Below are 10,010 nucleotides of genomic sequence, written 5' to 3'. Positions count from 1 at the left end.
TTCCTTTAGATTTTAGATCTTTTCCCATCAAAACCAATCACCAGCTAGATAATGTTATTTAATTACAATCGGCACTTACTGAGCACAGACTGTGTTTCTGCAGTAGGCATTGAGGATATAAACCACAGTTGCTTTCCCAAATATCCAACAATCTATTGCGAAAACAAAATTCAAAAGCCCCTCTTATGGGAAAAAAATATTATGAGAATAGAAATATGAGTTTCTCTTTTAACATGTGAATCCGTTTTTCGTAGATTCTTTCCATACCCCCCATATTCTTGCTACCTGGATTTTTTAGGCTGAGAAGAAAAGCCCAAAGTCAGTTTGCATTTTGCTACAGACTGTTCTTTCTGCTCTCTTCTGACACCTAAAGAGAAAAAAAGAAAGAATGAATGAACGAAAGAAAGAAAGGAAAGGAAAAGGAAAAAAATAGTTATCTTCTTGTGTTCTGAAAATTGAGGGTTTCTCCCTAATTTGAAGCACACACTAATACCCCTTATATTCAGCTACTTTTAAAACTTGTGAAGCATTGGTAGACAATTAATGAGGGTTCACAAATTGTTATAGTTGAGAAGCATCATGGAGTTTCCTGGCTCCTTTTCTTAAGAGCTATTGTTCTCAGAGCTACAAAATGCTCATTGTAACTCCTGGTGGTCAATATGAAAATTGTCATCATTTCCCTTGTTGATACAGCAGAGTCTACTTAATAAAAGTGATTAAGGCAGTTTTTCTGAATTTTAAACACAATTCAAAGTCCTTTTGTTTTAATCATTTCTTTACCAAAAAAAAAAAAAAAAAAAAAAAAGGGAAGATCCATAGTCAAATAAAGGAGGGAACATTGTGATAAGGGCAACTAAATAACAACAGCATATGTAAGAGTTTCAGAGAAAAAGTGATTCATCTGTGTAAGGTGAGGTCAAGGAAGGCTTCCTGGAGGAGGCAGTGTCTGAGCTGGAACGTAAAGGGTAAACGAATACACCACACTAACAAAGAGGGCATGTGCAAAGGTAGTGAGAGGAGAAAAAGCAGGAGCATGCAAGGGATCAGAAACTGATTGGTGCTGCTGGGGTTTCAAGGTCCACGGGGATGACTGGAGATCTGGATGGGGCTGCAGGCAGAAGCAAGGTTTATCAACCATTCATAAGTGAAGCACTATCATGGGCAGAGGGAAAACCATAGAAGTGTCTTAAACAAGAAAGATACATGGTCACACTTCAGAATGGTCACTTCGGTGGCAGGGGTGTGGTCTGCATATTATGTTTAAAGTACTCAGTTGTGCACAGTACAGATTGGATGTGACACAACAAGGGGAGAGGCAGAGACCCAGGGAGAAAAGAGAAGGTCTTAAACAAAGGTAGGAGCAATGGGGCTGGGAAAGCAGGAGCTGAATCGAAGAGATCAATCTAGGGTGTCTAAAAAGTCTGGAAACGGAGAAAAAAAATTATGTCTAAACAATAGATTTGCTACATTTTCAAATAACATGCTCTGTGTGTTTCCTTCAACTGCTAGATGCCTTTACAGGCAAAATATCTCTAAATTAAAGCCTAATGGGTCTAACTTTTAATCTGAGGAGTTCAATAACAATTTGGGTATGTTCCCTGTTTTTATAGATCTTTCAGATATTATATAGCATCTTTTGGATTTAGTGATGCTCCCTGGGTGCCAGTTGGAGAGGATGTGAGAGAGAGTCTTGCAAATGACTCTTGGGTTTCCAGTGGAAGACACGGGGTGTGTGGCAATATCAGCCACGCAGATTTGGAAATAAGTTCCGTATGTTCTTTCAATGAACATATTCAAACCTCCTAAACACCTAATGACCCTTAGAGGCTCTAGGAATGGAAAAAAATAGGAAGAACTGAACATGGAGTTCCAAACATCAAGGTCAGTGCCATGGGCTTAAACGTAGAATCCAGCAGCAAAAGGAACTAGTTAGAAAAGATGCCAGCTGGTCTTGATGGTTTGAGATTCTTGCCATCTTGAAATCTGAGAACATAACCCTTTGAAAGGATATACCTGGCATTCTGTCCATGTGTTCTAATCTTGGAAATACTCCTTCCTAGCTGTGTGGTGTCGGGCAAGTCAGTATCTCTGGACCTCCATTTCATCATCTGTAGCTCACAGGACTGAAAGAGGACACCTTCAAATACTCAGTGACTCCACAAATGAAATTGGTGATGCTGTATTGAGAAATCTGATCTAGTTTCCAACTTAAAAGTAGAGACAAATAAGGGAGGCTGAAAGGACTGAGAACAGATGCGTGCTTGGCGTGGGCCCCAGGAATCAGTAAAAAGCGACTCTTGGGGTAGAATCTACTGTAGAGGGACCTTGAGTGCCTTTGAGACCCAATATTCAGGCTCCTCTTGTTGGTTAACAGAATCCCATTTGTGTTTGAAGCAGCCACATTCCCGGCTTAAAAAGTTGATTTCTGGCTTTTTTTTTTTCTCCCATTCCATAAGCCTTTTGATATAGTTCTGGCCAAAGGGATAAAATCGGGGCTATGAGAAGAGGTTTCAGGAAAGTACTTCAGAGGAGAACAGCTTTGGTGGGCACAGCCCTCCTTCTCCTTACGCTCCCCTCTGCTTGCCTTAGAAAGCAGACATGATCTGGAGGTGGAAGGGCCATCCTGGGGCCACAGGGCACCGAGCCAAATGCTAAGTAAGGATGGAAAGGTAGTCAGCACGGGTGGCCTGGGAGCACCATGAACTATCACCCCAACCCTAATTCCAACAGCCAGACTTCTTGCTCAGAGAGAAAGGAAAGGAGGGAGGGAAGGAGGAAGGAAGGGAGGGAAGGTGGGAGGGAGGGAGGCAGAGGAAGGGAGGGAGGGGCAAGCCCCTCGTGTCTGGCTCACCATCATGGGTTGGCTATTTTGCACATATGCTGCCAAACCTACTTCTGATAAAAGTGACGCCTGAGCTCCCTCCTATCGTGATGAATAAGCGCATTTCCCTGCAGCATTTAGTAGGCTTGGGAGACCCAGATATAATAAATGACTGCTTCTGGAAAAGAGCTTGCTTATAAAGATAAAACTAATTGCAATCCTCCAGGACAGAGACGCTATTTTATTCATCTTTACAGCCCCAGTGCCCAATGTGGACATGACATACTTTAGGATCACAGTCCCCGAGTTAAATGAATGATGAAGAGGAGACGATCTTTTTCCGTCAAGGAGTTATTCTATCTATGTGACAGCAAACATTCCCCTGTGATGATTTGTCAGTGAGTCCATGGCACTGACTTTCAGGCCCCCCACCCTCCAGGTCACATAAACCAGCCTATGGGAATGTCACATAGAAAATATAAGAAGCTATTGATTTTTTTCACCAGTGTGGTTGACAAGCCTCAGGAAGAAATGAATCTCTAGGCTCCTGGAGTAAACTAAAGGCTCTTCTGGTACCATCATGGCAAGCAATGATGACGCTTGCCCTAAAAGATGTAGCAGAGCTGCAGAGAGAAGCACCTGGGAGAGCCAGGGGGCCCCTGGGGTGACCGTGCAGGAAGGCAGAGACAAAGAAGGCTCTTCTTTTGCTGCCTCTCCTCTGCCACACTCCTCACCTGGACAGTGTCTCATCTAAGGCTTAGATCTGAACTTCAATTCTATTCAGATGCAAACCGTTTCTGTGTTTTTAACCCCCCAAACTAGGAAACAATTTTCAGAGAAACCAACAGTTTCCAGTGGCAGAGGCACCGATTGAGGGGAGATATCCTGCCAGAGCACAATGTAAATACTGCTCCTATCTCCACCTGCATCCATTTCCAGCCAGGACCCAAAGGACAGTTTCTAAAGTTACCCTAGTTGTCACCATCAGCATCGCTCTAGAGCAAGTAGCTGCCAACTATGATCTGAAAGCCAAATCCCGTCTTTGCAAATAAAGTTTTATTGGAACACAGCCACCTTTTCATTTCCATATTGTTCCTGCTGCTCTTAAACTGCCATTGCAGAACCCATCTGCTTGTTACTCTTTACAGATAGTTTCATGATCCCTGCCCTAAAAGCTGTTTGTTGGTTTTTATTGTTACTTTTTGTTTGTTTGCCTGTTTGTTCTTTTGTTTTTTTGGTCTTTGTGTTGTGCTACCCAGCATCTGAGTGTCCTTCCTTGCATGCTGTTAAGCATTTTGGTCGAAAGCAAAGCCTATCTGCTGCTCTAAAAGCTGGCGAGGCCAGACGCTGCCTTCCTGTCTCCCCTGCATCTAGGTCTCAACCAATCAGAAGCTCCTACTCCAGCTGTGGACTTGACAGCTAGTGGCACAAAGAAGCAGGGCCGGCAGAGAATTCATCTTTATCACAATCGCAGCTGGGGCTATGGCCGCGGCCGGCCAATTTCACAACCAATATCTAGCGCCGGAGATGGTGTCAGCATCAATGGTGGTATCCAGAGGCTGGAGGCAGAAGGGGCTGCCGCTTTACCCTATTATGGAGAAATACGTTGGCCATGATCTTGACTTCTGTCAGCCTCATTTTCCGACCCCCGGAATCAGCCTTTCCAATAACTCTGTGAACAACTGAGAGCCTTTCAGTAAATTTCTTTTCAGTGTAAGCCACTCAGTGCATCTCTGTAGCTTACAACTGAGAGCTCTGACCAATGAAACCATCTTGGGTATTTTTTGGGTTTTTTTTTTACACTAGTAGAGCCACTAGCATATTACAAATCACCATCACATAACCTGTTTTGTTCTTAAGACAATCCTGTGAAGTGTGTTTTTATGCCCTCTTCACAAATGAAGAAACTGAGGCTAGGTGAGGTCAAGCAATCTCTTTGAGTCAGTCGACCCTTGGAATCCCTTTTGCTGCAATCTCTTTCTATTGTGCAAAGCAGGCAGAGCTGTTTTATAACATCAGGGACATGCTCATTGGTTATACTTACAAATTAAACAAGTCGCATCTCAGCCTCAAAGGGCACAGAGGGTTGAAAGCTCTGTTAATCTTGTCAACTTTTGCCTCCTTTATTCCAGTCCAGGTGGCTTTATTTTTGCATTTGAAAATGTCATCACTGCGTCATTAGCAATGCACTGTTACCTGGCAGTAGGAAGAAGCATCCTGGGCCATATGGCTGAGTTTAATCTACATGGTCACGGTGTAATCCCGTTGAAATGGCTTCCCTTTGCAATCAAAACCGAATTTCACACTTTACCAAGATGGGGACAGCTCTTGTCTTCCCCAGAGTAATATAGATCTCCCCAGGCAGCCAAGGCCAATGGAAATGGCTTTCTTCTCTAGGCCAGCAGCAGGTGGGGAGCAGGGCTGGGAGGTCAGCATGAATGGGACGAAGCTGGAAAGGAGAGAGGCGGGAACACTTGGGGAGTCAGAATCCAAAGTAATCCTTCACGTTCCCCACCTATGGATTACCATTGGGAACACGCAATCTCTGGAACTTCAGAAAAGTAATTTTGGGATATAAATCACTTTTATGCTATTGGTGGTTTTATCCCATTCACCGTTGTCATTTCTAATGTTGGTTCTCTGACTTACCTCCCCAGGAGGGCTCTAACATTAAAATCACTGTCCACAAAACAGGCCTTATATCAGAATCATTTAGTTCATCAGAATCTCCAGGAATATGTATGTTAGGCGGATATGCCCCCATTTCTTATAATGCAGCTTCATTATAATGCAGTCTAGTATATGAGAAACACTGGTGTAAATAAATATGGAAAAAAATTGAATGTCACTAATGATGTAAGACAAGCAGAATGCAAGAAAGAGATGTTGCTTTAAAAAAAGCAATTGGTAAGGTTGTTTGTTTGTTTGTTTGTTTGTTTAAAATATAATAATATCTAGTGAGGTCATGGTATTCATCATTGCTGGTGAAATTGCAACTGATTCAGCCTTTCTGAAGGCAATTATGTAACATGAATCCAAAAGTCTTCAGAAAACACATTTCCTTTAACAGAACCATTCTCCTTCCCATACGTCCTGAGGATATAATTATGTTTGGTTATAAAGTTTTTCATCACAGGATTTAGTCACACATGGCAAAAATAAAAAAATAAAATAAAATAAAGAAAAATAAATCTCTTTGTGTAAAATTACACAGATTAGTTAAGATGTTATGGTACATTCAGTCAATATTTGAAATGATGTTGTAGAAGACTGTGATGAATCAGAAATATGTAACTACAAGATTTTTTTCATGTCTTTCTTACCGCGCAGACTGTAAGGGCTGGGGTCATGTTGGTCTCTCATTATGGTATCCTGAGGGTCTAGAATAGGGCGTGGGAAAATACGTGTGGAATTAATAGCTAAACTGATTAACGTTCATATTTTAAGTAAAAAAGTGAATTATATGAAACCACTTTGCCAAAGAATATATAGATAATTGTACATTGACTGGTTTTCTCTGGCTGGTAAAAGTATAGATGATGGCTATTCGTTTTACTTACAAGATAGTTATATCACGGATTTACCAATCTACATAAATTTCCTAAATATATATCACTATTTACAATTCTGCACAATATACTATCGTAGAATCCTGCCAATACGTATTTGAACCAAAACTCCAACATAAAAGTTTTGGGTTGTTTTAAATTCTTCAACACTATAAAAAAATAATAATAATGCTACAACACTCTTTGCTGTGTGTCTTTTGAGCATATCTGATTTTTTTTTCCCCCCTTAGGAAAAGTACCTAGAATTAGAATTAGCCTGGTTTTTTTTTTTTTTTTTTTTTTTTTTCATCTCTAGAGGATCTCTGTCAACATATAAGCTGTTCACTGAAACGTTTACCCTATTTAGGTGCCACGGAAAAAACTGCCCTTTGTTTGTGTATCCCAGTGAAGCAGGGGAATATTCCTGAGGGTGGGAAGGTGGGTACAGAGCAAGCTTCTTGGCCACTCTGACAGGAAAAGACCGGGAAAAGAACATGCCCAGAGGGGGTCTGCCTTCTCCCCAAGCCTTTGCCTCCATCCCCTTGGAAAGTGGAGACATTAGGAACTGTCTGAATCCTGAAGCTGGACTGGTCCAGCCTGGCCCCCTCCCAGGGCTGCGATGTTTGCTCATTCTGGTTTTTGTTTGTTTGTTTTTTGTTTTTTTTTTTTTCACAGAAAAGATATCATCATCAGTTTATATAAACCACTACTGGCTGTATCCCCTGCAGTAAAAGAAACCAGTTTTCACTTCACCCATCTTCGATCATGTGCTTGAGGAGGGGGGGCGCTCCTAAAGATTGGCCTGCCTTTCAACATGACTGCATTCTGAACATACTCAGGCAACACAATATTGTCATAAAATATGCTCAGAGTAGACCCTGTGTTTACACTCCTCCATGATCACAGCCAGCAGTCCATGAGGTAATGATTATTTATCAAGGACAGACTCTGTCTTCTGGAAGATGGAGAAGGCTGTTCAGAGAATGAGTGAAAATGAAAATGTGGGAGAGACAAAGGACGTGACAATCATTCACTCCTGTTCTCTGGAAACCAAAACATCCCCACAAGAAATCGGAGGAAAAACAATGATGGAGAAGCTGACCAACTGTTGCAGAATTATTAAACATTCCTGGGCTTATAAAAAAGCTTCACTGGTTTCCTTTCTTTCTTTTCCTTTTCTTCCTTCCTTCATTCATTTTCTTCCTTCCTTCTTTCCTTTCTTTCTTTCTTCCTTTCTTTTTCTTTCTCTCTCTCTCTCTCCTCCCTCCCTTCTTTTCTTCCTTCCTTCCTTCTTCCTCCCTCCCTCCCCCCTCCTCTCTCTTTTTCTTTCTCAAATTGGTGGTTAGGAGCCTGGAAGAACTGATTGGTGGAATTACAGAGATTTGAGAGTTGATACAAATGTAAGCAATCTCAGGAGGCCCAGGTGGCTCAGTTGGTTAAGCAGCTGACTCTTGATTTCAGCTCAGGTCATGATCTCACGGTTTGTGGGATTGAGCTCCCTGTCAGGCTCTGCAATGACAATGCAATGATTCTCTCTCTCAAACTAAATAAACCTGAGAAAAAAAATTAAGTCATCTCACCAGTGCCAGATGCAATGGCAGTGATAGCCATCCTTGAATTTCTATGAATGAAATGTGCTTCCTTTCTCCTGGCAAAGCGATCACTTCTTGGAGCTACATTTTCGCCTTCCACAAAATGGGCTGATGATTTCCTGCCTGTCTCGCTGGGGAGCAATAAGCCACAGCCAAACCATTCGGCTCTTACTAGACGGTGACTGCTCTCTTCTTGGGGGCCCTGGAATTCTTTCCCACCACCAGACAGTCTCCCTAAGACCCATCTGCGTGGATCCTGCTGTAGCTCATACCTTCCTGTGGTAGGAGCACCACAGAGCAACAGTACAGAACCGCCTGATGGCTTAGCTATAGCCGTCATCACATCCAAAGGTCATTTTTGTTTCACGGATGTAATTGCACACGCAGCATTTTTCTCCTGGCCCACAAAAATAAAGGACTCAATCCTGCTTAACTTTCACCTGAATTTTCTTGAGCAGCCTACTGTGTGCTACATACCAAGCTAGGCACTTTTACGTAGTTTATCCTATTCTGTCTTTGTAATTACTCTCACGGATAACTGTTGTTATCTCCGCTTCTGCAGATGAGGAAATGGAGATTTAAGTCCCTAGCTAATTGATGATGGTACATGGAGAACCCCAGCCTGATTTCTTGACCCCAAAATCAAACACCTGGAACAAAATCATGTTCAATGAAAATCAGAAGGACCATTCTAAGGAATCCCACCCTCCCTTCCTCCTTTCATTTCTTCCTTCCTTCGTCTTTCTTTCCTTCCACAAGGTTTTGAGCGCCAAGATGTGGGCCAGATGCTGTTCTACAAGCAGGAAGTGTTCTTGGGAATACAAGAAAGAACATGCTTGCGTCTTGGTCATGTTTTCAGAAGCAGACAAACGGAAAGTTGGTCTCTGGATCTTATTGGAAAGACTACGTATGGGCTAGATTATGGTTGAAAGACTGGAATTGGGAGTCAGGCAAAACTGGGTTCACATCCTGACTCTGCCATTACTTAGCTTTGTGATCATGGAGAAGTCATAGAGCTTTCTCTGAGCCCCTCATTTTTTTCCATCCATAAGGTAAATATAATAACACAACACCTTACAGGATTGCTCTCATTATGAACAAAAGGAGATGCCTGGCACTTGGAAAATGCTCAGTCAGGAGAGATGAGGGTCTGGCCACGTGCGCCCAGCCGCACCACGGCCATTGCCAGAAAAGGGCCTCCTACACTGCCCTCGTCCGGGAGGTCCGTGTGCTCATCCACAGGACTATCTCCTATGACCTCTCCCAGGCATCTGGTGCTGACTCTTAGGAAGAAGAAGCCGGAGGTATCTTTGCACAGCCCCGACACTGAAGGAACCCCACCCAGGACCCATCTCCTTCCGCTTTCAAATCTGCGCCCCTTCGGCCCGGCGGGTGCTTCACCGGGTAGACGGGCCAATTCGCCATGGCGGTTTGTATCTGCAGCACGCCTGACAGGCTGGGAGAGGAAGGCGTTAATGTTTTCTGACAGGCGACCCCTAATTGTGGGAGCTTTTCTTCTCCGGCTTTCTGTGAAATTCTGACTTAGGCGAGCAGCATAACAAAGTGGTAGGGCATTGAGTGGGGCTTGCACTACACTGAGCTGGGGGGGGTAGGGGGGGTTGGCCCAGCATTATTCATGAAGACTTTCAGCTGTTTTTGTCTTTTAACTAACCTTTGAGTTTGATCAGAGGCCTGGCCGGCCTCCCTTTTGCCAAAGGCCTTGCTGGCATCTGCACAATGGGGACAGACTGTTTTTCCTAGTAAAGAGCGATAGCTGGGGGAGGCCAGGGCTGTGTGTACTGGAGGTGGGAGGAGAGGGGGAAGCCAGCTTTACTTCTGTCCTGGTCTTAGGAGAGGGGTGATTACTGATAGATAGAATTTCCAAGCCGCAGCACTAGCGGCCACTCTGATGGCTCCGCGACTTTACCCAGGAAAATGCACACAGTGGGCTGTTTTTCCCATTTGATTTTCAAATGCCACACTCCCTTTCGCCCCAAATATTTTTCTTCCTCATCCGCTCCCTCCTTCCAAAGGGCCCATTGGCTGGAG

This window comes from Panthera uncia, chromosome B4 (assembly GCF_023721935.1).
Source record: "Panthera uncia isolate 11264 chromosome B4, Puncia_PCG_1.0, whole genome shotgun sequence".
NCBI lineage: Eukaryota > Metazoa > Chordata > Mammalia > Carnivora > Felidae > Panthera > Panthera uncia.
Note: the sequence above shows the minus strand (reverse complement) of the source record.